Raw genomic sequence first — 25582 nt, 5'->3', positions numbered from 1 at the left:
TCTCCCAACCAAATAATTTCAGCTTTAAAGCTGACTTCCAGCAACTGAAAAGATTTCAAAAAAGGCGGCCCCCACACCCCCTCTCTACGAAGTGAGAAAGAGAAAAGATCTGGAAATGGTCTTATTTCCTACTGGTTTAAAATGTAATTGCTCCTCAGCGGATTCCTTGTCCTTGCCATGTTAGGAGTTCGAGAGAGCTGACGAAACAGAAGACATACCCACCCACCCCTGCCCCACTACTCAGAACTTGGACATCTTGATTTAAAACTTGATTCAAATGTTGCTCTGTCAAAGGAGGCTAATTTTATATTTCACGCTGTTTTATTTAGACTGATACTGGGTATAAGTCTCACTTAAAATTCCACTTGAAATCAAAATTCATAAATGACAGTCAAAGATAAGCTGAATAATTTCAATGTTTTATTGAAAGTATTTTAAACCTGGAAATGTGTATTTTTCAGATCTTATCCATATTTTGAATAAGGAAGATATGGACCAGCTTTCGTCTTTTATTTTCCACACCTTAGAACTGGAACTTTCCTTCCAACTGCATTAATTGATTCTAATGTTTCTTATTTACTCGAGACTTAACCCACATCATTTATACTTCGTGTTTCTGATATTCACAAGAAAAACGATTCACGTAAGAGTATTTTATATGGCAATACTTTCTCTAGATTCACTTTTTTCTTCTTCATCCATCCTTGTCCTTCGTTGTTCACTTTCACAGGCCCTTTCTTTTAACATAGAATCTCCCGTGATTCTTGTGTTTATACAGGTTTTCTCTCTTGCCATTCATTCCATGTTTTCTTTAGGGAGCCCCCCGCCCCGCTCGCCACCCGTGGCCCACATAGCTCCGCATTTTGCCTCCAACCATCCCATATGGCATCGATAATGTTAAGCTCTCTCTCTCTCTCTCTCTCTCTCTCTCTCTCTCTCTCTCTCTCTCTGGCACCTCCATTTTCAGAGCGTTCAAAAATAAAAAAAAAATTGTCTGTTATTATAATCTGATGGTTAACAAAGAGCGAATGTATTTGCATACGAAGTAAGAATGTGATGCCATAACAATACTTTGCCATTGTCATAATATCGGTTATCAAGTAGTAATACATCCGTCATTCATATTAACATAAACTTAAATTTATCTCAAATTCATAAAAAAAAACTAACAATTCCATCTAAGTTCAAAAAGTTGAAAAGTGGCATTTCAAGTTTGAGACAGAACTTAGAAATATATTACGAATTTTATATTATATTTTCACCTTCGAAATATGACACAATCAACACTAGAGACCTGCTTGACAAAAGATATCCCCAAACCAACGCTCGGATTCTACTCGCACTAGCAACGGAAAATGAAAGCAAACAATAAAAAAAAAAAAAAAAAAAAAAAAAAAAAAAAAAAAAAAAAAAAAAAAAAAAAAAAAAAAAAAAACACACACACACACAAAAATTCTCCTCGACCACTTTCGTCTGCTTGAGAATATCCCTTGGGTCCCAACGGCTTCTGGATCCAGCCGCTTTCAGTCGGATCTGGGTCCATTCCAGGGGGAAATCCGAAGTTGTTAACCCCGTTTTGAATTCCTTATGCCCTCGGACCTCAGTGAGATTTGTAAGATAACTGACAATGATGCGAGAGATAAATAAACACAATTTCGAAGAATGTTTGAGTTTATATATCAATAGAGAAAGCATAAAATATTTTCGATGAATGTCTAATGTTAACAACAGTTACCAATTTTCTGAAAAGACATCAAGCAAAAATTTGAACAGCCATTATCTCTAACGAGATATCATTGATAGAATAGGTAATAAAAAAGAAAATCTATCCAATCCAATCTCTCATTCCAGGCCTAAAACTGATCCCGTATTCATTGGAAGGCGGTGAGTTTGTTATAATGGGAAAAAAATTCTTCGTGATTTTTTTTTTTATAAAATTTTGCTAACGAACAGTCAAGCAAATTGACACATGGACGAAGATGAAGACAGTTTTCAGCTTCAAGAACTTTTGGTCAACGAGAAGAAGGAATTTTATCCCGTATAAGGAATTACATCCCGAAGGAATTCTATCCAGTATAAGGAATTTCATCCCATATAAGGAATTTTATCCCGTATAAAGAATTCCATCCCATATATGGAATTTTATCCCGTATAAAGAATTCCATCCCGTATAAGGAATTACATTGCGTATAAGGAATTTCGTCGGGTATAAGGAATTCTATCCCGTACAAGGAATTCTATACCATATAAGGAATTCTATCCCATATAAAGAATTTCATCCTATAAGGAATTTTATCCCGTATAAAGAATTTGATGCCATATAAGGAATTTCATCGCATATAAGGAATTTTTTCCGGTACAAGGAATTTCGTCACATATAAGGAATTTAATACCTTATAAGGAATTTCGTCGCATATAAGGAATTTTATCCCGTATAAGGAATTTGATCCTGTATAAGGAATTTCGTCGTGTATAAGAAATCTCATCAGAGAAATGACGTGAAATGACCAATTTAACTTTCATCATTGAAATGAGATCGAAATGATCATTTCAGCCGTTGAAATAAACGAAGCGATGTACTTGAATCGTTTATTGAACAAGTAATGAGGGAAAATCAATTCTGAATCGGTTTGGAGACAAATTTATGCACACCGAGGAAGGCAATATCAACTGCAAATTTATTGCCTATTGGAATATCGGATAAATAATGAAACTAGTAATGAATTATTGAAAATCGGGGTTTTATTTCCTTTCATGTCTCATGCAAACTGTACCTGATCAAATTTCGTGACTATTCGGAATGAACTGGATTATTTATCGGTATGACGTAATATACGAATGCACGTGTAACATCGAATTGTAAGCGCAGTTTCGTTATTAGTTACAATAACGTTTAGTGGATTCGTGGAGGAATGTCTAGTAATTTCTAAGATCTGTCATCACACCATTTCGTAATTGCTGAAGTAATAATGGGATACCATTATTACATCAACAATTACAAAATAGTGTGATGATAGATCCTAAATAATTACACAAGACAACAGTTCTCCACTAATCCACAATTGTTATAACAGAAACTCATTGTACCACAATGACATTCTGTCAGCGATTTTCATTGTATGAAGAATCAACTCAGTTTCAGCAGATTTTTGAGAATACTGAAAAAGTTGCAAAATAAAAAAATGGTCAAGCAATCTGATAAAACTACTGTAAATATATATATATATATATATATATCTTATATATATTATATATATATATATATATATATTGTACGTAGTAGTTTTTTATCAGATTACTTGGCCATTTTTTCGTTTTATATTGTGACTGGCGTAATATATATATATTATATTATATATATATATATATATATATATATATATATATATATATATATATATATATCCATATAACTATATATCACGCCAGTCAACAATATAAACGAATTTCAGAAACAGACCCTAGCACAGAAAATTATTATTGCAGACACCTTTATATAATTATTTCAAAATGTCTTTATCATAAAATTGTGAAAAAAAAGATAATTGTATTTTATGACAAGGCGAGAACGCAATTAAAATAATTTCCTATCAAACGGCTGGCAACAAAAATCGAACAACTTTTGGATACGGAATTCATTGACATGAATTTCCCGGATCCGAGCGCAAAGCCAAAGTTCAAATTATCAATCTAAATCCTTAGACACCTTTACTATAGCGACCTTTTGTTTATCGATACCAGATTCACATAACGTTATTTGCGCAGTGGTCAGGAGTGAATTATACAATAGCATGCAAGAAGCAACAACAGCAATATAAACAATAACACAGGTAAATAACAGCGATTGTAACATAAGTGATAAACCCAAAAAGAAGCCACATGAACACTGTTAGATTTGATGAAATATTATACAAGAGCTGACCTACCTTATAAATCTCAGATACCGGGGATTTTCGATAACTTCTTCGTATCAGGGATATTATGGTCTCTGACTCCTCCTTTGAAATTTCAGAATACCTGATTTGTGCGGCAGTTACAAGAGGTACTTCAGGTTCTCAAAGTTCATGCTGAAAACATAATGGCCGTTTTGAAAAAAAACGTAATTTAACAGTGACAAGAGGTTTTGATTATAATAATAATAATAATAATAATAATAATATAATATATATATATATATATATATATATATATATATATATATATATATATATATATATATAATATATTTATTATATCATATATTATATATATATATATATATATATATACATACATATACCTGTTTGATGACTCCAGGGAGGAAATAGATTATACATGTATGAAAGGCATAGAAGTTTTTATTCCATTTGACGACGAGCCTAATAATAAATATGTGGCGCCGTGGAGGAGTGGTTAGATCGTCAACAGACTTAAGTCAAATTAAGCAACATAGTGGCTGGTTAGTCGTTGGATGGGTGACCGCTCTCCTCGCGTTGATTCCTTGGGAAAGGATCTTTACCATAATTTCCTCAGTCTACTCAGCTGTAAATGAGTACCATATCCTGATGGGTTGTAGGGGTCCCAGCTATGGGTTTAATAGCAAAAACTCAGCAATGATGGAAAGAAATGAAGGAATAAACGACAACGACGTAAATGGAACCTCTGGCAACAGAGGAGCTTCTTTCCGTCCGGCAACCAGGTATTCAACCCAATTGAAGGGGAAGCGGTCAGGTACTTGGAGGTCGTCATCCAGCAACTGATCACCACAACGACAATAATCAACAGCCTGAAATTGGAGCTACAGAGGCAAAAAGGAAGAAATGGACAAGAGAAGAAAATAAGGAAATATGGAGATGCTACATTAGAAGCAACCCGACGGAGAGAGGATATAGAAGAAGATTGGTCAACATCTGGAATGAGAGGAATAACACCCCCCAAACAGAGCAGAGGCTGGCAGACCAAGTAAGGAACATAAAAGAACAAGAACTGGCTCTCCCCAACAGAAAGAGAAGAACTGGAAAGGGAAATGTCACACGACAACGAGTTACACAAAGACGAACTGAGAGACGATGCACAGAAGACGACGGGAGGGAGGATGAGGTATCAAACAACGACACACGAAGAAACACCGACGAAGTAACAGAGAGGACGGAATGGGTAGAAAAAAGATTAGACAATGGATGGAGCCAGACAGAGAGAATAAAGATCCCCTCCATGAAAGCCTACAACACCAAGAAATTAAGGGAGAAAACAAGTGAGGTCAATGTGAAATAATGGACATAATACACACCACCAGTATCACAGAAACAAATAACTTGACATATGCAGGAGCAGGATTAGTAGCAGAACTGATGGGGATTCGAACACCAACACCACCAGCACAACAAACCCAACAGAAACCAAAACAAGCAACCTTCCTTGGAACAAGGCGCCCTGGAAAAGCAAAATCATGGTGATGAGATCTGACTTGAGTAAACTGAAAGAGATGGCAGAAAAAATGCTAAGAAGCAAGAAAACAAGGGCGGGAGGAACTCAACGAGAATACAAAGTACAAGAGAGGGGGACTAAACAACACAATAGAAGATGTAAAACAGAGGCTTAAGGCCAAAGCACATAAGATCCAACGGTACATGAACAAATAAAACAAAGATTCACAGACACAGTCAGACACCAACTAAAGAAAATGCCAAACTGGAAAGCCCCAGGTCCCGATGAAGTCCATGGATACTGGCTCAAAAACTTCAAGGCCCTACACCCACGAATAGCAGAACAAACTCCAGCATTGTATCTCAAATCACCAAGCACCCAAATGGATGACCACAGGAAGAACATCCTTAGTACAAAAAGACAAGAGTAAGGGAAATATTGCCAGTAACTACAGGCCTATCACCTGTCTACCAATAAGTGTGGAAGTTACTAAACAGGTATCATCAGTGAAAGGCTATACAACTACCTAGAGGAGACAAAACACCATCCCCCACCAACAGAAAGGCTGCAGAAGGAAGTGTACGGGCGCAAAAGACCAGCTCCTGATAGACAAAATGGTAATGAAGAACAGTAGGAGAAGGAAAACCAACCTAAGCATGGCATGGATTGACTATAAGAAAGCTTTCGACATGATACCACACACATGGCTAATAGAATGCCTGAAAATATATGGGGCACAGGAAAACACCATCAGCTTCCTCAAAAATACAATGCACAACTGGAATACAATACTTACAAGCCCTGGAATAAGACTAGCAGAGGTTGATATCAGGAGAGGGAGGGCTTCCAGGGCGGACTCACTGCCCCCACTACTCTTCGTAGTAGCCATGATTCCCATGACAAAAGTACTACAGAAGATGGATGCTGGTACCAACTCAAGAAAAGAGCGGCAACAGAATCAACCATCTGATGTTCATGGACGACATCAAGCTTGTATGGTAAGAGCATCAAGGAAATAGATACCCTAATCCAGACTGTAAGGATTGTATCTGGGGACATCAGGATGGGGTTTGGATAGAAAAATGCGCCTTAGTCAACATACAAAAAGGCAAAAAGTAACGAGAACTGAAGGGATAAAGCTACCAGATGGGAGCAACATCAAACACAGATGAGACAGGATACAAATACCTGGGAATAATGGAAGGAGGGGATATAAAACACCAAGAGATGAAGGACATGATCAGGAAAGAATATATGCAGAGACTCAAGGCGATACTCAAGTCAAAACTCAACGCCGGAAATATGATAAAAGCCATAAACATATGGGCAGTGCCAGTAATCAGATACAGCGCAGGAATTGTGGAATGGACAAAGGCAGAACTCTGCAGCATAGACCAGAAAACCAGACTATACATAACACGAAAGGAAGGAGGGCAGAGGACTCTAAGTATAGAGGACTGCCGTCAAAATCGAGAACAGAGCACTGGGGCAATATCTGAAAAACCAGTGAAGACGAGTGGCTCAAGAGTGCATGGGAAGAAGGACTGATAAAAGTAGACGAAGACCCAGAAATATACAGAGACCTGAGAAAGACAGACAGAACAGAGGACTGGCACAACAAACCAATGCACGGACAATACATGAGACAGACTAAAGAACTAGCCAGCGATGACAATTGGCAATGGCTACAGAGGGAGAGCTAAAGAAGGAAACTGAAGGAATGATAACAGCAGCACAAGATCAGGCCCTAAGAACCAGTATGTTCAAAGAACGATAGACGGAAATAACATCTCTCCCATATGTAGGAAGTGCAATACGAAAAATGAAACCATAAACCACATAGCAAGCGAATGCCCGGCACTTGCACAGAACCAGTACAAAAAGAGGCATGATTCAGTAGCAAAAGCCCTCCACTGGAGCCTGTGCAAGAAACATCAGCTACCTTGCAGTAATAAGTGGTACGAGCACCAACCTGAAGGAGTGATAGAAAACGATTCAGGCAAAGTATTCAGAACGGATAGGGTTGATATGTTGCAAACAGACCAGACGTGACGTTGATTGACAAAGTCGAAGAAGAAAGTATCACTCATTGATGTCGCAAATACCATGGGCACGAGAGTGAGAGAAAAGAGAGGGAAAAAAAAATGGATAAGTATCAAGATCTGAAAATAGAAAATAAGAAGGATATGGGATATGCCAGTGGAAATCGTACCCATAATCATAGGAGCCACTAGGCACGATCCCAAGATCTAGAAAAACTAGAGGCTGAAGTAGCTCCAGGACTCATGCAGAAGAGTGTGATCCTAGAAACGGCACACATAGTAAGAAAAAGTGATGGACTCCTAAAGGAGGCAGGATGCAACCCGGAACCCCACACTATAAATACCACCCAGTCGAATTGGAGGACTGTGATAAAAAAAAAAAAAAAAAAAAAAAAAAAAAAAAAAAAAAAAAAAAAAAAAAAAAAACAAAAAAAAAAAAAAAAAAAAAAAAAAAAAAAAAAAAAAATTAATAATAATAATGATTAGATGAGGAAGAAAGAGGAACAAGGCGTGATCCGATTTCTAGCTGTTGTTTCCTATTATCTATTCTTTATAAGGAGTTTGAGCATTCAAAAATCAGATTTGATTCGATAAAAAAAAATTCTTTAAAAACCAAAAAATATTTTTGTATGCGCCTGGAAATTTAAATTGCGTATTTCAAGTAGGATCAGTGTTAAAAAGTCATATCTAGCGCCTGGAAAAAAATCATCTGGAAACTATAAAATTTAAATGAGAAGGATCCTTCCTGACGTCCAGCGTTTCTGGAAGAATTGCCTTTAGTTCCATGACACAAATTCCACCGACGTAAAAAAGAGAAAAAAATCGGTAATATTTTAGGATTCACAATTTATATTAGGAGGAATGCCAAGACATGCAATACTTTCAAAGGACCTCGCTGGCGAGCAGCCTTAGGAATTCTGGGAATGATATTCCTGTATCAACAGATCTAGAGATTCCAGTTCAGGGTTTTCCACTCAAGTCCGCAAAGGACTTTGCCCTTTATCTCGGACAGACGTCCCAAGCATGGGAAATCTACGTTAATTTCTCCTCATTATGATCATGTGAAGGTGGGGTGGGGGAGGGGTAGGGGGGAGGTGAGCCACTAGAATTGCATTCGAATGGTCGACGTAAATTTCTCGTTATCTGAGGAAGACCTTTTAAGCCTCTTCATGCAGTTTATTGCTACACAAACAAGGCAGTTAATCTCATCTTTTAAAACCTGATTGGGATTCTGCGAGTTTTGCATGTCGAGTACGAATCCTGTAAAGGATTCTTTCACATGAGTTGAGTTGAGCTGAATATAGATTTTTGGCCAAAGGCCAAGCACTGGGACCTATGAGTTCATTCAGCGCTGAAATACAAATTGGCAGTAAAAGGGTTGAAAGGCGTAACAGGAGGAAAAGCACAAAGCAGTTGCACTATTCTATCAAGTGCTAGGAAAGGGTGGAAAGTAAGATGGAAGAAAGATAATATGAAAGGATGTACAGTAAAAGAACCAATAGGGGCTGAAGGCACGCTGCAAAGAACCTTAAGTAATGCCTACAGTGCACCGCATGAGGTCCACTGACGGCACTACCATCCTACGGGTTCATATGGTAATAAGTTATTCTATTGCTTTGCAATCTTTGCTGTTATTTTAAACTGAACAACTTCTCTTATATTATATTTAACCTAAGTGTTTTGCTCCAGATCAGTTCAGTAACGAAGATTTTAGAAGTGATTTGGATATACATTCTCTCAAAGTTATATCTCTAACATTTTGCGTCTCATTTGGAAATCTATATAAGAAATCAATAAAAAATAGTTCGTGAAATGATCCCCAAAAATAATAATGCCCTTTTACCTGATTATAATGATAAGAAGGAAAAAGTAGAAGAGTTCAACCTGTATTTCTCAAGTGTTTGTAGGACAGCCTTTGAAAAATCTCAGCAAAATCTAGATAGGAACAATACTTCATAACTTTTAAGAAATGAGTCGAATAGTAGTTTAATGAGAATTTTAATGACTTTTTTAGGCCACGGCCAGTTGATGACGAAACAGTTATTTTTAGTAGTTTTTTTTTGGGGGGGGGGGGGGGGGGGGGGGGTTGGGGAGTTTAATGACACGGGAGCCTATGGATCTGATTTGATATCCCTCCGTTTCTTATTTCGGACGCCTTACCGATAATGCGTTTTACTTAACTGTCAAAGTAAATACCTTTATAGTGACTTGCCTTTATCCAAGTGATTGGAAGTTGCCCCACGTTCTGCCCTTTTTTAAGAGTGGTGATGCAGATAATGTAGATTACAGACCGATATCAACTTTTGCCCATCATCTCTAAAATTCTAGAAAGAGATTGTGTCAATTCCACTCATAAATATCTCTAGGAAAATGATTTACTGTCTCGCACTCAACATGGATTTAGGTCTCATCTCTCTACTGAAACTGCGTTATTGAAAGTTACAGAAACTATTTACAGAAATATCGACGACAAAAAGATATCTTTACTTATTCTATTAGATCTTTCTAAAGCTTTCGATAGCGTTAGCCACAATATTTTACTTCATAAATGTGCGCAATTAAAAATTGACCCTCTCTGGTTTAAAATCTATCTAGAAAATCGTTACCAGTCAGTGAGATTAGGCGATGTTATATCCTCCCCTAAAACCAGTAGAATTCGGAGTTCCACAGGGATCTATCTTGGGGCCAATACTTTTCCTAATTTATATAAATGATATGGCTACTGCTGTGTGAGACTGCATCTTGGTTCAATTCGCAGATGACAGTCAACTTGTAATGACTGGAACTATAAATGAACTAAATAACTTGATAGTAAGAGCAGAAAGAATATTAGAAATGGCGAGATCTTTTTTCAAATTAATGGATTAAATATTAATGAGTCTAAAACTAAATGCATATTCATTGGCTCTAAGCAGTTCATATCCCAAATTCCTGAAGACACAAACATAAATTTCAATGGATTTGCAATTGAGAAAAGCATTACAGTAAAAAATCTTGGGGTATATTTTGACTAGTATATGCAACTTGACGGTCATATAGATGAAGTTTGTAGGAAGGTAAATGGTACTTTAATATACTTAAATAGAATTAAGGACCGATTTGATTGTGAAATGCGGGGAATGGTCGTTCGGTCTCTTGCCGTGAGCATTCTTGACTACTGTTTAAAGATCTGGGGCTCGTCAACTAAGCAACAGCTGCAGCGGATACAGAGGCTTCAAAGCTTTGCAGCAAAAGTAATTGATGGGAAAGTCAAGAAGTATGATCATGCAACTCCAATTTTAAATAACTTGCAATGGCTGACAATCAAAACAGAAGATTGATTTTGATTTATGTGTCATGATCTTTAAAATTGTACATAATCTAATTCCACCATGGCTTTTTAATCTAATAAGAGTTGGAGATAGACGTAACAGACAAACTAGATTTAATGATGACCTTTTTGTTTCAAGAACCAACACTGATCTTGGAAGCAGAGCATTTGTAGTGCGGGTCCATCATGGGGAAAACAAAACTGCCAAACCAGCTAAAAGAATTAACTAATATTAACTCATTTAAACTGAATTTGAAAAAGTATCTATTGTCCAAATAATTTTTATAGTAATACTTTATATATATTTTAATTGAGCTCTTTTACACTTTTACTCCATTTTAGCAGACTATTTATGAATTTTAGATTCTATTTTAAGATAAATGTTCATAATTCTAGTTTTATAAGTACCTGTATTTCATAAGCAATTTTGAAATCGAAATTTTATAATCATGCTAAAGATAATTTAAATATTATAGAGAGATATGCTGTAACTTTTATAGCAAATATTTTATCAAGGTAAGATTTTTATTGAGCCTCAAGTACTATTATAAAAATATTCATGTTTTATATGCAAAATTTTCAATGTTTTAATTACTTTTATGATGTACCTTTATATGTCACAAATTCTTTATTGTTCTTAAAGTTGTATATAGTAAATCTGTTTTTATGTTTTATAATGATGTAAATTTTTATGAAGGCACATGTAAATATCTAATTTTTAAATATAAACTACAATGCAATTTGTATTTATTGTAATAGCCAATGTAAATATTGGAATAAAGCTTATTATTATTATTATTATTATTATTATTATTACTCTCTCTCTCGCTGTTTTCCAAAACAAATCCACATTCCTCTTGTGATAGACTCACAGCAATGTAGCCTTTCATTGCTCGGTGGGTAAAAAAAATAAATCAAATAAGATAAAAACAAAAGATAAATCTAAGTCAATGTGATCAAAATAAGTTACACAAATTTCATTTACGGGAGGCTTAAGTTCTGATTTGTTCTGATATCACAGCTGCAAAGAGCAATACTTGGAAAATAAGAAAGCAAGCTTATTCTTAAGTAATCTATACGTTTGTGTTTGAATTTGTGTGTGTGAGTGTGTGTGTGTGTGTGTGTTTGAGAGAGAGGGAGAAAGAGATTTCTTCATATATTCAAAATTTACGATGTTCTATATATATATCTCCCTCAATCTGCAACCTCTCTCTCCCTCTGTCTCTCTCTCCCTCTGTCTCTCTCTCTCTGTCTCTCTCTCTCTTTAGCGATTATTTTCAAGTAAGCTTTCGTAATACTCAGACGTTTCTCTCAATGTATAGTTTTGAAAATGTCTCTAGTAAATTTAGCAAAGCCTCAATAAAATGCCCTGCACACGGTATACCCATCTACTAGAATTTATGACTGGGCACAATATATTACTCGGAACTGGGCACCGTGAATCAGAAACGACAACCGCAGAAAAGCACAATAAATGGGACGCCAGTGAATGGAGATCTATGACCAAATACATTTCGGGAAAAGTAAAGATATTTTTAAAGATATTTTAGTTCTTTGTTACTGCAGAAGATGACCGGACGGAGGTGAATGGTGGAATGAATTGTTTACGGCAATTCAAAATGGCTTTGGAACATAGCAGGTATGATTTGTGCTTTAAGTATTTCGTGGGACACTTTCAAGAAATTTTCTCTCTCTCTCTCTCTCTCTCTCTCTCTCTCTCTCTCTCTCTCTCTCTCTCTAAAACACACACACACACACACACATAATTCACAGTTGATTTAATTTATAATCTGTAATCAGGTTATGAATTCTTTCCGGTAGTATCTTCTTAAATTTTTATTTATCTTAAATATTTATCTTATTTTTTTATAATTTAAAAACATGAAAAATCTCAGCGTATTATTTTAAGCAGACTTAGTTACCGCGTAACAACTAGGCTTGGATCTATCTATGCAATTTCCTACGGTATTTACAAACAACTACACTATAACGTTCTATTGGACAAAATATTCAAGGAGAAGTTATAAAAGGCATCAGCTGTTCAAACACCATTCGCGGCAAAGTTTCCGAAAACTCACGGAAATAAAACAAATGGAACATATTTGCATACATTCAGTTTCCACAGTCAGTTAAAGAAACCAATATCAACGGTGTCTCATTTTCGCAAGAAATGTTTAACGTGGAATGATAACTCCACCCAAAAAGCATTGCAACGAGAAATAAAGAAAAGGCAGTTGAACAAATTACGGAATACTTCCTGCCCAAAGCTCAGTTTCCGTACATACTCAGCAAGACCGACGTTTATTTTTCGAAATGATTGAAGCCGGAGTCATATTTGCATTTTGTGCTTTTCCCAGGGGATGGACATTAAACACGAAGTGTAGCAGTCTCTCATATGATCTGCAGCAGTATACAATTTTATTCAACATTATCAGAAAGTATTACGATACTAAGCCATGTAATAATAATAATAATAATAATAATAATAATAAATAATAATAATAATAATAATAATAATAATAATAATAATAAATAATATAAGCCCTCCACTGGAGCCTGTGCAAGAAACATCAGCTACCTTGCAGTAATAAGTGGTTACGAGCACCACCTGAAGGAGTGATAGAAAAACGATCAGGCAAAGATCTCTGGGACTATGGTATCAGAACGGATAGGGTGATACGTGCAAACAGACCAGACGTGACGTTGATTGACAAAGTCAAGAAGAAAGTATCACTCATTGATGTCGCAATACCATGGGACACCAGAGGTTGAAAGTGAAAGAGAGGGACAAATGGATAAGTATCAAGATCTGAAAATAGAAATAAGAAGGATATGGGATATGCCAGTGGAAATCGTACCCATAATCATAGGAGCACTAGGCACGATCCAAGATCCCTGAAAAGGAATCTAGAAAAACTAGAGGCTGAAGTAGCTCCAGGACTGATGCAGAAGAGTGTGATCCTAGAAACGGCACGCATAGTAAGAAAAGTGATGGACTCCTAAGGAGGCAGGATGCAACCCGGAACCCCACACTATAAATACCACCCAGTCGAATTGGAGGACTGTGATAGAGCAAAAAAAAAAAAAAATAAATAATAATAATAATAATAATAATAATAATAATAATAATAATAATAATAAGAAGAAGAAGAAGATAAAAATTGATATGTATCAAGACCTGAAAATATCAATAAGGATATGGGATATGCCAGTCGAAATTGTACCCATAATCACAGGAACACTAGGCACGATTCCAAGATCCTTGAGAAGGAACCTGGAAAATCTAGATGCCGAAGTAGCTCCAGGACTCATGCAGAAGAGTGTGCTAGTAGAAACAGCGCACATAGTGAGAAGAGTGATGGGCTCCCAAGGAGGCAGGATGCAACCCGGAACCCCACACTATAAAAACCACCCAGTCGAATTGGAGGACTGCGATAGAAAAAGTATAATATAATATAATAATAATAATAATAATAATAATAATAATAATAATAATAATAATAATAATAATAATAATAATAATATCCAATTGTTAATGGTTAGTATAACCTTTTATAAATTCTCCATAATTGTTGTTACACTTCACAAAGAATATATGTCATTTCTTTACATCTCGCACACACACTATTACCTTAACAATTTTGTGCAACAACAATGGCTGTCATTAAGTTCTTAAGACTTTAATACCCCGTCACAGATAAACTAATTTCACATCATGTTTTCCCAGATAACTTTGATAAAGAAAACCCTTTAGTTGAACGAGATATTTTTCTGTTCTAAGTCAGTCATTCACACGAACTGAAAAGTAATTTACATAAACTGCTTATTCCCAAAGATTATACATAAGTGCAAAATTGCTTGAGAGAGAGAGAGAGAGAGAGAGAGAGAGAGAGAGAGAGCTCTCATTTGCACATAGTAGTGTAAAATGTCCGCCTATTCAGGATAACTAGATGGAGCAATTTACAATTGTAAAGGTTTAAGCAGATCATCGATCGAAAGTGATTCTTGTAATAATTCTCACAAAAGTTATACAATTTTATTTTAGCCTTCTACTCTTCGTTTGAATATCACAAAAGCTGTTTGTTTTAATTTTGTTAAAGAGAGAGAGAGAGAGAGAGAGAGAGAGAGAGAGAGAGAGAGAGAGAGAGAGAGAGAGTTATATGGATTAGGACGTCTCAAAGACTTATTGATCCATCCGAGGAGACATCGTGTGCTTACTTATCTCTAGGAGCAGGTTTTACAGACAGACAGACAGAGAGAGAGAGAGAGAGAAGAGAAGAGAGAGAGAGAAGAGAGAGAACTTAATTGCTTCCCCCTCTGAAATCGACGCACCGTCATTTGTGAGAGACAGTTGCAATCTAAAGATCCCTTGATGGAAAGTATCCAGTCGCCTTCAAACAAAATTGGATTACCTCTGTTCGAAAGGCATCGAAGCCACTCACTCGAACAGCCACTTCTGTTTGCCCTGTGAAAATGAACGTGATGTTGACGTTTATCAGTTGACTTGGGAAATTCGGATAGCCGGTGGTACAGACTCGAAGGGTACGGCTGCTAAGTCACTCACGTCTTTTTCAATATCTTCGTATTCGAAGTGGTATGAAGGGAAGTATTATAAGGCACAGTAGAGTTCCATAGAGATGATATGAAGATTGACCTGAGATAAGGTACGAAGCGATATCAGTTACAAAAGTATTTCAGCCACACATCTCGTTTAATGCATAAAAATTTCTAAATGATATTCGCGGCCACTATACTCGTTCTTAGATTTCAAGTCATGAACTCCTTTTCAACTTATATTTCATGCATTCCTCCCACATATTCAAAGACTCTTCGCCAAGAAATCCCACAGTATCGATGCATTTCCGTCGGTTCAATTCTTAAAACTATCATTACAGGGTACATTAAAAAAAATCGTCTTTGCCTTTTCTTAAATATTAAAGAAGAAAAAAAAAACATGAGAGGTTCTAAAACTCTCAGAATAGTGAACAGTATAGAATTTAGCAGCTTACTTATTTATTGAGTTTTATGCATTTTAGACATGCTGTAGATGAGACGTATGAACGATTTTTATGATAAATTAGATACCAGTCTCTTTTTTCCATTAAACACTTGAATGTTAGATCAAGAATTAATATCGTTTGTATTTGAAAACACTCAAAATCTGGAGTCTGGTACGTAAGAACTTGTCTCCATTTTCCTTCATTAAAATCCATGACTGCTGCACAGTATTTGATAAAATCTGAATGACATGATATATTAATTAAGCATTTTCGATCACGGGAAAGTAAACAAGCCTTTGATTACCTCACCGAATATTAAAAAGCGAAGTCGAGCATCTGACGGTTATGTAATCAGTCCGTCTGTCCAATGTCGCTGAATTACCGTCGTTCTAATAATATAAAAGCAATCAACTTTCCCATCGAGTTTGCTCATGTTTGGTGATATTACCATTTCCTGGTGATATGAGGCATCACTCAGATTCTGATAACCTATGGGAATGATTTTCTAAAGTCGATAAATCAGAATGGATAGAAATAAATAAAACTATAAAGATTAATAAAATAAATTAAAATAAAATTCAATATAAGTAAATAAAATGTATCAAAATATAAAAAAATATTAAAATAGGAGAAAATGGATGAAAGGAAAAATATTAAAATATATAAATACTAGTATAGACAATATTAATAAAACAAATAAATAAAAACTTTTGGCGAGATGATCCAGTAAGTCACTTAATTACGCAATATATCTTGATCTGAGCGTATATTAAGGCGGTTTTATGGATCTCGTGTTGTTTGAGAAAGACTTATGATCACGAAAGCAGCTAAGGAGAGAGAGAGAGAGAGGAGAGAAGAGAGAGAGAGAGAGAGAGAGAGAGAGAGAGTATCTCAAAGATACAGCAATTCTAATAATGAGGTCCTCAGTCTTAGACAAAAATCTGCTCTCTCGTCTAATATTAATTTGCAACACTTCATAAAAATACTACATAAAAAATACTTGTCATGCTTAATCGTTATTCAGTCCTCACTACACGTTTAACCTGAGACGCTCAACCTGAATTATCTATCTACGTTTAGGGAATAAACAAAGATATACTTCGGGAAGAGTTATTTCTCAGCTCATCTTTAGGGTGAGAAATATACAGAAAACATAAAGATAATTCAAGGAAAAAACTGAATAAACCCACGAATGAAAATCATTCGATGGAAAAGCAGAGTTAAGTCTTAAGGATAAGGGGTTAATTGAATTAAATGTGATTTGATAAAATCGCTTGATAGAAAACGAAGGGTGAGGATTTATTAAATTAAACGAAAAGGAAAGGTTGGTGGAGAGAAGAAGTGCATGGTGGTATTATAGGATAGAAAAAGGATGGTGAAGAAACCTTTCAGGTTTGTGGGTACAGTGGGGGGCGGGAGGCGAAAGGTTATGTCTCCATAAGGAGCTGGTTATTCTTAGGGATGGATAACCCACACCTTTAATTCGTTGCTAAATTAGTCATCATACAGTTTAATGATAGACGAACAAGGGCGTTTATCCAATCAATTGAGACCCTGACTAATTAGCCAAAATGATCTAAGTTCAGTTTAATTACATCTAATTACATATCGTGCATAAGTACTAGGAAGACCTTGATTATCTTGGAGAGAGAGAGAGAGAGAGAGAGAGAGAGAGACCTTACCTTACCTTACCTTACAGACCTTACAGTTCGTTCGGGTTGCCCCAGGTGCCCTCAGTGTGAGGCGCCTCTAATGTCTACCAGAGAGTTGCTAGTACATCTTCCGGTATATTTTGCATCCTCCAATCTTGGATGGTCTGGGATGCAGTTTAGATATTTGTCGAGCTTATTCTTAAACACATCTACGCTCACTCCTGATATATTCCTCAGATGAGCTGGCAACGCATTGAATAGGACGCTGGCCATTATCGTATGCTGGTGTGCGTCAGTGGATTAATGTCCTGTGTGCTTTCCTTATTTTTCTGGTATAGTTTTGGGCACTATTAATCTACCTCTGCTTGCTCTTTCTGATATTTTTAGTTCCATGATATTTTCTGTTATTCCTTCTATCTGTTTCCATGCCTGAATTATCATGTAGCGTCTCTTCTCCTTTCTAGACTATATAATTTTTTAAGGATTGTAGTCTTTCCCAGTAGTCTAGGTCCTTAACTTCTTCTATTCTAGCTGTTAAAGGACCTTTGTACACTCTCTATTTTGTGCAATATCCTTTTGATAGTGTGGGTACCATATCATATTGCAATATTCAAGTGGACTACGAACATATGTTTTATAAAGCATAATCATGTGTTCAGCTTTTCTTGTTTTGAAGTGCGTAACAACATTCCCATTTTTGCTTTACATTTTGCCAACAGAATTGCTATTTGATCATTGCATAACATGTTCCTATCATCATCACACCAAGGTCTTTAACTGCTTCCTTATTTGTGATTGTCTCATTATTAGGTCCCCCTATATGCATATAGCTTTCCTTCTCTGTCTCCATAATTTATTGATTCAAATTTATCAGAGTTAAATACCATCCTATTTACCTCTGCCCAATCATATACTTTGTTAAGGTTCTCTTTGTAGAGCGTTCCTTCATCACAAGTAATTTCTCTACTTATTCTTGTGTCATCAGCGAAACTACTCACTACCGAATCCTTAAACATTACTGTCTATGTCTTCAATCATAATAACAAACAATATTGCAGCTAGCAACCGTACCTTGTGGGCACACCGGATATTACCTTGTGGTTTCATCCGATTTCTCAATCGTTTGCAATAACTATCTGTTTTCCTGTTGTGTAAAAATTCTTTTAACCATCTTCCTACTTTATCTACGATATTGTGTTTTCTAATTTTCTTTGCTAATATATTATGGTCTACTTTGTCAAAAGCTTTTGCAAAGTCTAGATAAACCACATCTGTTTCATTTTCCGCTTTCATATTTTTGAATATGTTCTCACGGTGGACTAACAGTTGGGTTTGTGTACTTTTTCCGGGTACGAAACCGTGTTCCTATATTAAACAAATTATTTTTTATTAAATGTTTCATAATATTCTTCATTACCTTTTTTCATACACTTTCATAATATGTGATGTTAGACTCACAGGCCTATAATTACTTGCCTCTAGTCTTGAGTTACAAGGAGCTACAAGGATTAAAATGCCTCAAAGACTTGGTTAGTCCATCCTAAGAGGAGACATCGTTTGCTCACTTATCTGTACGAGCAGGTTTTACTGTTCATTCACTGTGTCCTCCTCATGATTTTGTCTAGCTTTCTTTTAAACTCTTCCGCGCTGTTGCTGTTTACAATTTCTGGCGGGAGTTATTCCACGTGTACATATCTTGTATGTATTGAGAGAGAGAGAGAGAGAGAGAGAGAGAGATTTTTGCACTGCAAATATGTAAATAAATTTGTGATATATTGATCTATTCATTGACTGTTTATATCTCATAAGCGGCAGTAAGAATGGTGAACTTCTTATAGCAAGTATAGTCCGGCTCCCAAAATCTTAGGGTAATCATACTAGACGTCTCTCTGCTCTCTCTCTCTCTCTCTCTATCTCATTGCGAATTCCGGAAGAATTCGGAAAAAAGTACCGTGGAGAAGTGGTGGTAACCTTCTCCTACTTCTTTTACTGATAACCCGAACTGCCTCAAACGGTCCACATGTTATCTGAGGAGACGTGACCAGGGAGTCGAATCAGTGGCAGAGCAGACACTCTCTCCTGCAATCGCTTTCGTTGATAACATTAAGCAGAGGAAGTCGGGGTAATTTGCAGCATTGTAGTCCAGGTTTAATTGTTAATCTAAGTATCGATTTAACTGAGTTTAACGAAAGGTAACGTTGTTTTATAACATTTTAGTCGGCTTTAGAATGAAACGCGTGAGATCTGCTCAGCCTGAGTGTATACTTAATCATACTACATGTAGAATAGCAGAATTAATTTGGATATTTAAATATTCATATAAATATTGGGTTTTAACCGAGTTTAACGAATGATAACATTATTATATAAACCATTTTAATCAGCTTAGAATGAAAACGTGAAATATGTTCATGTTCAGCTTGAGTGTATTACTTAATCATGCTAACATGTAGAATAACAGAATTAATCTGGGTATTTAAATATTCATGTAAATGGTGAATGAAATATGTTGCCAAAGTTAACTTTTTCACAATTAACCAACAACCTCAGTAAAGCATTTAAAAAAGGTTGCTATACGCTGGGTAATTCAATATTAAATTCACATATCTGAAACAAATAAAGTCTATGCGTACGAAGATCATCGACAACTTGTGATATACATAATTCAGACTGCGATTTCTTTTCAGTCTTTTGAATTCATGCAAGTGGTTTGCAAAAACAAAAACCAGGTATGACCTTCAATGCTTCGAATGGCTACGTTGATCAAATAAACGCATTCACATGTCCAGATTCATTTCCTACGCGGTATGCTCGAAATGAAATCGCTTTTATTAACAGTCAAATTTAAAGACGCTGTTCTAAACGATTGTCTCTCATAGTGAAGAGGAAAGGAAAGGAATAATTAATGATTTTTTTTGTTGTTTTTTTTTTTTTTATGAACATTTTCAGCACCCCGTGTGATACAACTATATACGCGTTTTTTATTACTATTATTATTATTATTATTATTATTATTATTATTATTATTATTATTAATTATTATTATTATTATTATTATTATTATTGGATTTAACCAAGAATATGACAGATCATACTGTTAAGGATTCTGATTAACCTAGGATGTTCACGCAAGGGCTATATATATGAAAATATGTATATATATATATATATATATATATATATATATATATATATATATATATATATATATATATATATATATATATGTGTGTGTGTGTGTATATATATATATATATATATATATATATATATAATATATATATATATATAATATATATATATATATATAAACCTCCAACGAGATATGTAAATTGTTATAGGTAGAATTACGTCCTCCACAAAGGATGCCTGGCAGCATCTGGTATCGTTTCCAGAATCATTAATGTTAAATTCCAGCTCGCAAAAAGGAATTGCAACAGCTGATTCCTGGAAGTATTAGAGTCCAGTAACGTGCGACCAAGATTGTAGAATTCCAGTAAGCACGGGCGGGAGACCTTTGTAACAACGAAAGAGTCACGAAAGAGATATCATCATTTCCCGCGAATTAATTCCTTATAATAATCAGGAACGAGGCCTTTGACCGAGTGTGGTAGCTATATTAGATTCACATCAACCGTGCATCTGATGTCTAGCCCAGTCCCTTACGACGCTCCTGATTGGCTGTTGATAAGCCAATCAAATGGCTGGAAACTTTCAGTCTCTCTCTCGAGAGTTCACATATGCAGAATGTTATGTTCCACCTCTCCTGAGGGATACTTTTGAAAGCCGCATCCCCCAGGAGAGGTGGAACATACATACATCCTGCTTTCTGAACTCCCTCGAGAGACAGTTTCCAGCTTTGTGATTGGCTTATCAACAGGCAATCAGGGGCGTCGTAAGGGACTGGCCTAGACATCAAATGCACGGCTGATGTGAATCTACTATAGCAGGTTCTATTGAACTTCTTATGTATCAGTGCTACATGGGGCAGAGCAGAATTAATACCACAGTTGCTGTATGCCAAATTAGACGTGATGCTTTATAAGATAAAGGGGGGATAATAGGTTTGAATATAGGAAACTTAATTGGTATAATAATGATATCATAGCATTTTGAGAGACTCATTAATGATTAACAACAGGATAGACAGACGAACGCCAAATGGCACAAAAAATATGTCAAAATAAACATGGCAGATCTCCCAAAGTCGTCGGTCCAGCTTATTTCACCTTTTGCATAAATTTTTGACGATTTTGCATCATGCAATTAGCCTGTTTAAAAAGTGCTCATACAAAGGCCTTAAGTGATACGAGAATTCATCGATCATAATTCGAAAGCACATCCTAAGCCGATTAATCCAACTAACTGCTAGAATTATAGCTATCAAAGGTTTTACCTGAAAATGTAATTTGGAAATGTTTGCCATTACTGTGGGGCGTATAAAAATGAACGACAAATGTGGTCAGCAAAGATAGAATAAACAGAATCTGAGTGCCTTGGTACTGACAATTGCAACAAAAATAATATAAATGAAATATATAATTATCATCACAAATTTTTTTCAGAAGAATTGAAATTTGAGTAAGCTAAATTTAATGAAACCGATATTACAAATAATCACAGAAGCCAACACCAAAAACCCAAACAAAATTAAGAAAATAATTAATTATATTGCTTCAGAGTTGCAAAGCAATGTGAGACTGAGGACTCAGTGTTGTAATGATTCCCAAATAATAGATCCATATGTAAGCCTAGGTAAGTCAGGATAAAAAAAAAAAACTCAGTCCGATGTAGTAAAACTGCGATAGAGCATTTTTCTCTTCTCTCTCTCTCCTCTCTCTCTCTCTCTCTCTCTCTTTATATATATAGTTATATATATATATTATATAATATTATTATATATATATTAATATCTAGATTAGATATATATGTATATTTATATATATATATATATATATATATATATATATATATATATATAATATATATCATATCATATTAATATATATAAAATATGAGTGTGTGTGTAGGATGTGTGCCCTAAGTGTTTGGGGTGTGTGTGAGAGAGAGAGAGAGTAGAGGAATGCTGAGAGAGGGAGAGAGAGAGAGAGAGAGAGAGAGATATTATCCCTCAAAGTACCTCGTCTCCCACGTGCCCACCCAACGTAAGACAATGGGACTTTTTCGTCCCGAGAAGAAGAGGAGGTGAAAGACACACTCTGCCATTAGGACGCCAGCGTCCTAAATTGTGTTAAAAGGAAAAATGGAGAAAATGCTCATATTATCTGAAAAGATAAACAAAAAATCAAGATTGCAACACAGGAGGTCGGGGGCCTAAAGACGAAGGACCCATCCATCCAGACTGTCACTGCGAGCGATGTCCTTCTTGGACCTACGTGAGGTTTATGATAACTTTTTTTTTTTTTTTTTTTTTTTTTAAGATTTCTTAACGTTCATATTCTAGGATTAATATTAATACAATATGTAGAAATATGATACTTCATTTTGCACAAAATATTGCAGATGTTAGGGGTCATACAGGAAGCTTTTTTTTTTTTAAAGATTACTAAAGGTTTCCATTTTAGCTTAAAATTAATATAATAGCAGGTATTTACATGTAGAAATATAATACTTAATTTTGCGCAAAATCCTGCAGATGTTAAAGAGTCATACAGGAAGCTTTATTTTTCAGATTACTTAACGTTTCCTTTTTAACTTTTTATTAATACATAGCAGGCATTTATATCTAGAAATATAATGCTTCATTTCGCACAAAATATTATAGATATTAGGAGTCATTCGGGAAAATGAAATGTGATGTTATATTATGTGTCTATTTATGAACCCTGTGAATGATATTCGCCTGCGTAATAGGCGAACGAATGCGATTGGCACCAAGAGAGCTTCGGTAAGATGATCCGTAAAGATAAATTCATTGCTAGAAGTAATTGGATGTATTTTTAAATCCAGTTACTTTAAGCAAAGTAAATTTATTCACTTTTCGTAGATAGGGACCCCGCCCCCCAAAACACAACCCAGGGTATTAACCCATGAAGATAATTCATTGCTAGTAGTAACTAGATGCATTTATAAATCCAGTTACTTTAAGCAATGTAAATTTATTCAGATTTTTCTTAGATAGTGACCCCACCAGGGTATTAACCCAGTATGTATTCTTCTTTGTCGCGTGTTTAGTACAAACCCGTTGGGAATGACTGTAATAACATAAACAAAAGATTGTAAATAGCATAACAGATAATGGCCCAAAAAGATATATCAGCCCTAGATAAGGACCCCCGAACTTTGGCTGGAGGTCACCCTAGGAAAGATCCAATTATTCCAATATTAGAAACATTCACTTTCAGCAATAAACGAATTGAAGAAAAACATTGTCGTAAGATTCAAACAAAATTATTTTAACTTGGCGTAGAAAGAAACACTTTGACAGATGACCAAACCCAATATTTTTCTTTGGATATCTACCGCACCATAAAATTAGGCCGCTAATGCACATTATAATTATAATAATTCTCCCGTCTCGTAAATCATTTTCATTCCCTTAGATCTTCCTCAAAGCGAATCAAGGTAAAATCATTGGATTTGGGTTCTAATGAACCTAATTGACGATTATTCAGAGAATTATCAAAGTCGAAGTTCGAAAACAAATATTTTTCCTTTCTTGAGTCAGTCGTTAATTCAGTTTACTTTTCTTCTTCTTCTTCTTCTTTTCTTCTTCGTCTTCTTCTTCCTTTCTTTTGATAGATATTATAATATATTATTATATATATAATATATATTATATAGATATAATATATATAATAATATATATGATTGTTCGGTCTAATATATAGACATATATAATAATCTATATATGTAATATCTATATATATTATATATACTATCTAATATAATTATAATATATATCTAGTATATGGTGCGTATATATATTAGATATTATAATCAATATTCATATTATAATATATTAATTATATATATATATATCTTATATATATATTAATATATTAATTCTATATAATAGTAACATATATATATATATAGTATTATTATATATATATATATTATATATTATATATATATTGATATATATTCGATATATATATATATATTACTTATATATATATATATATATATAATATATTTAATAATATCTATTATTTTATAGTAATTATCTATATATGTAATATATGTATAGAGAGAGAGAGAGAGAGAGAGAGAGAGAGAGAGAGAGAGAGAGATGATATCGTTTCGCGTCTTGAATTATGAAATCGCGGAAAAACAGGGAATTGAAAAGAGCCAATCATTGCTTTAGAAAATCTCGGGTAGCAATGAAATGATTCAAGCTAACCCGCCCCGCCCGCCCTCCTTGCCCACCACCCTCCCCCCCACAAAAAAAAGTTAGTTTCTAGAAAGCGTTCCTGTAATGACAACCGAGAAATCAGATTACCGAATAATTAAAAAGCAAACATTGGAGACTGAGGGGAAAAAAAATTGGCCACATTTATCAAAGTGTTTTCTTAGAAACTTACCGCAACATTTTGGGAATCCGTAACTTTGGTAAACCTTTGAATATATTGTGTACCACAGAACGATGCCATTCGATATTAATGAGATTCAGAGCTGAGGCCTAGCCTAACCGAATCCCAAAAGAAAAATTTTTTTTTTATTCTTTTTCTTTTTATTAGCCTAACAGGAAGACTTACCAGAGTGGAATTAGGCCTAAAAGACTTGTAAATGGAACTCGCTTTTATAAATTATAAATACCTTAGGATAAGACTAATGATATCACGTCCTTCATACTTCATCGATTTTTTCGGTTTTTTTAAACATAATTCTCTCTCTCTCTCTCTCTCCCTGTCCCTCTCTCTCTCTCTCTCTCTCTCTCTCCCTCCTGGAACCTGAAAGTAAAAAGAAGCCCATAATATTCATAGCCTAAGTAAACGAGATTCCTCTTAACTGGCACATTCATGATAATGTTTATGAAAGATCCGGCAGATTTGATGCTCAGCCAACATACGAGCGGATGAGTTCATCAAAAATCTTCATTTTGCTTCTCATGAGAAGAGACAAAAAAAAAAGGGTCACATCAGTCATTTTCCAGACAGTGATTTATCAGAGGAATTTGCATAATCATGCAGTGAGCTGATAGACCTT

This window comes from Macrobrachium nipponense, chromosome 10 (genome assembly GCF_015104395.2).
Source record: "Macrobrachium nipponense isolate FS-2020 chromosome 10, ASM1510439v2, whole genome shotgun sequence".
Lineage (NCBI taxonomy): Eukaryota > Metazoa > Arthropoda > Malacostraca > Decapoda > Palaemonidae > Macrobrachium > Macrobrachium nipponense.
Note: the sequence above shows the minus strand (reverse complement) of the source record.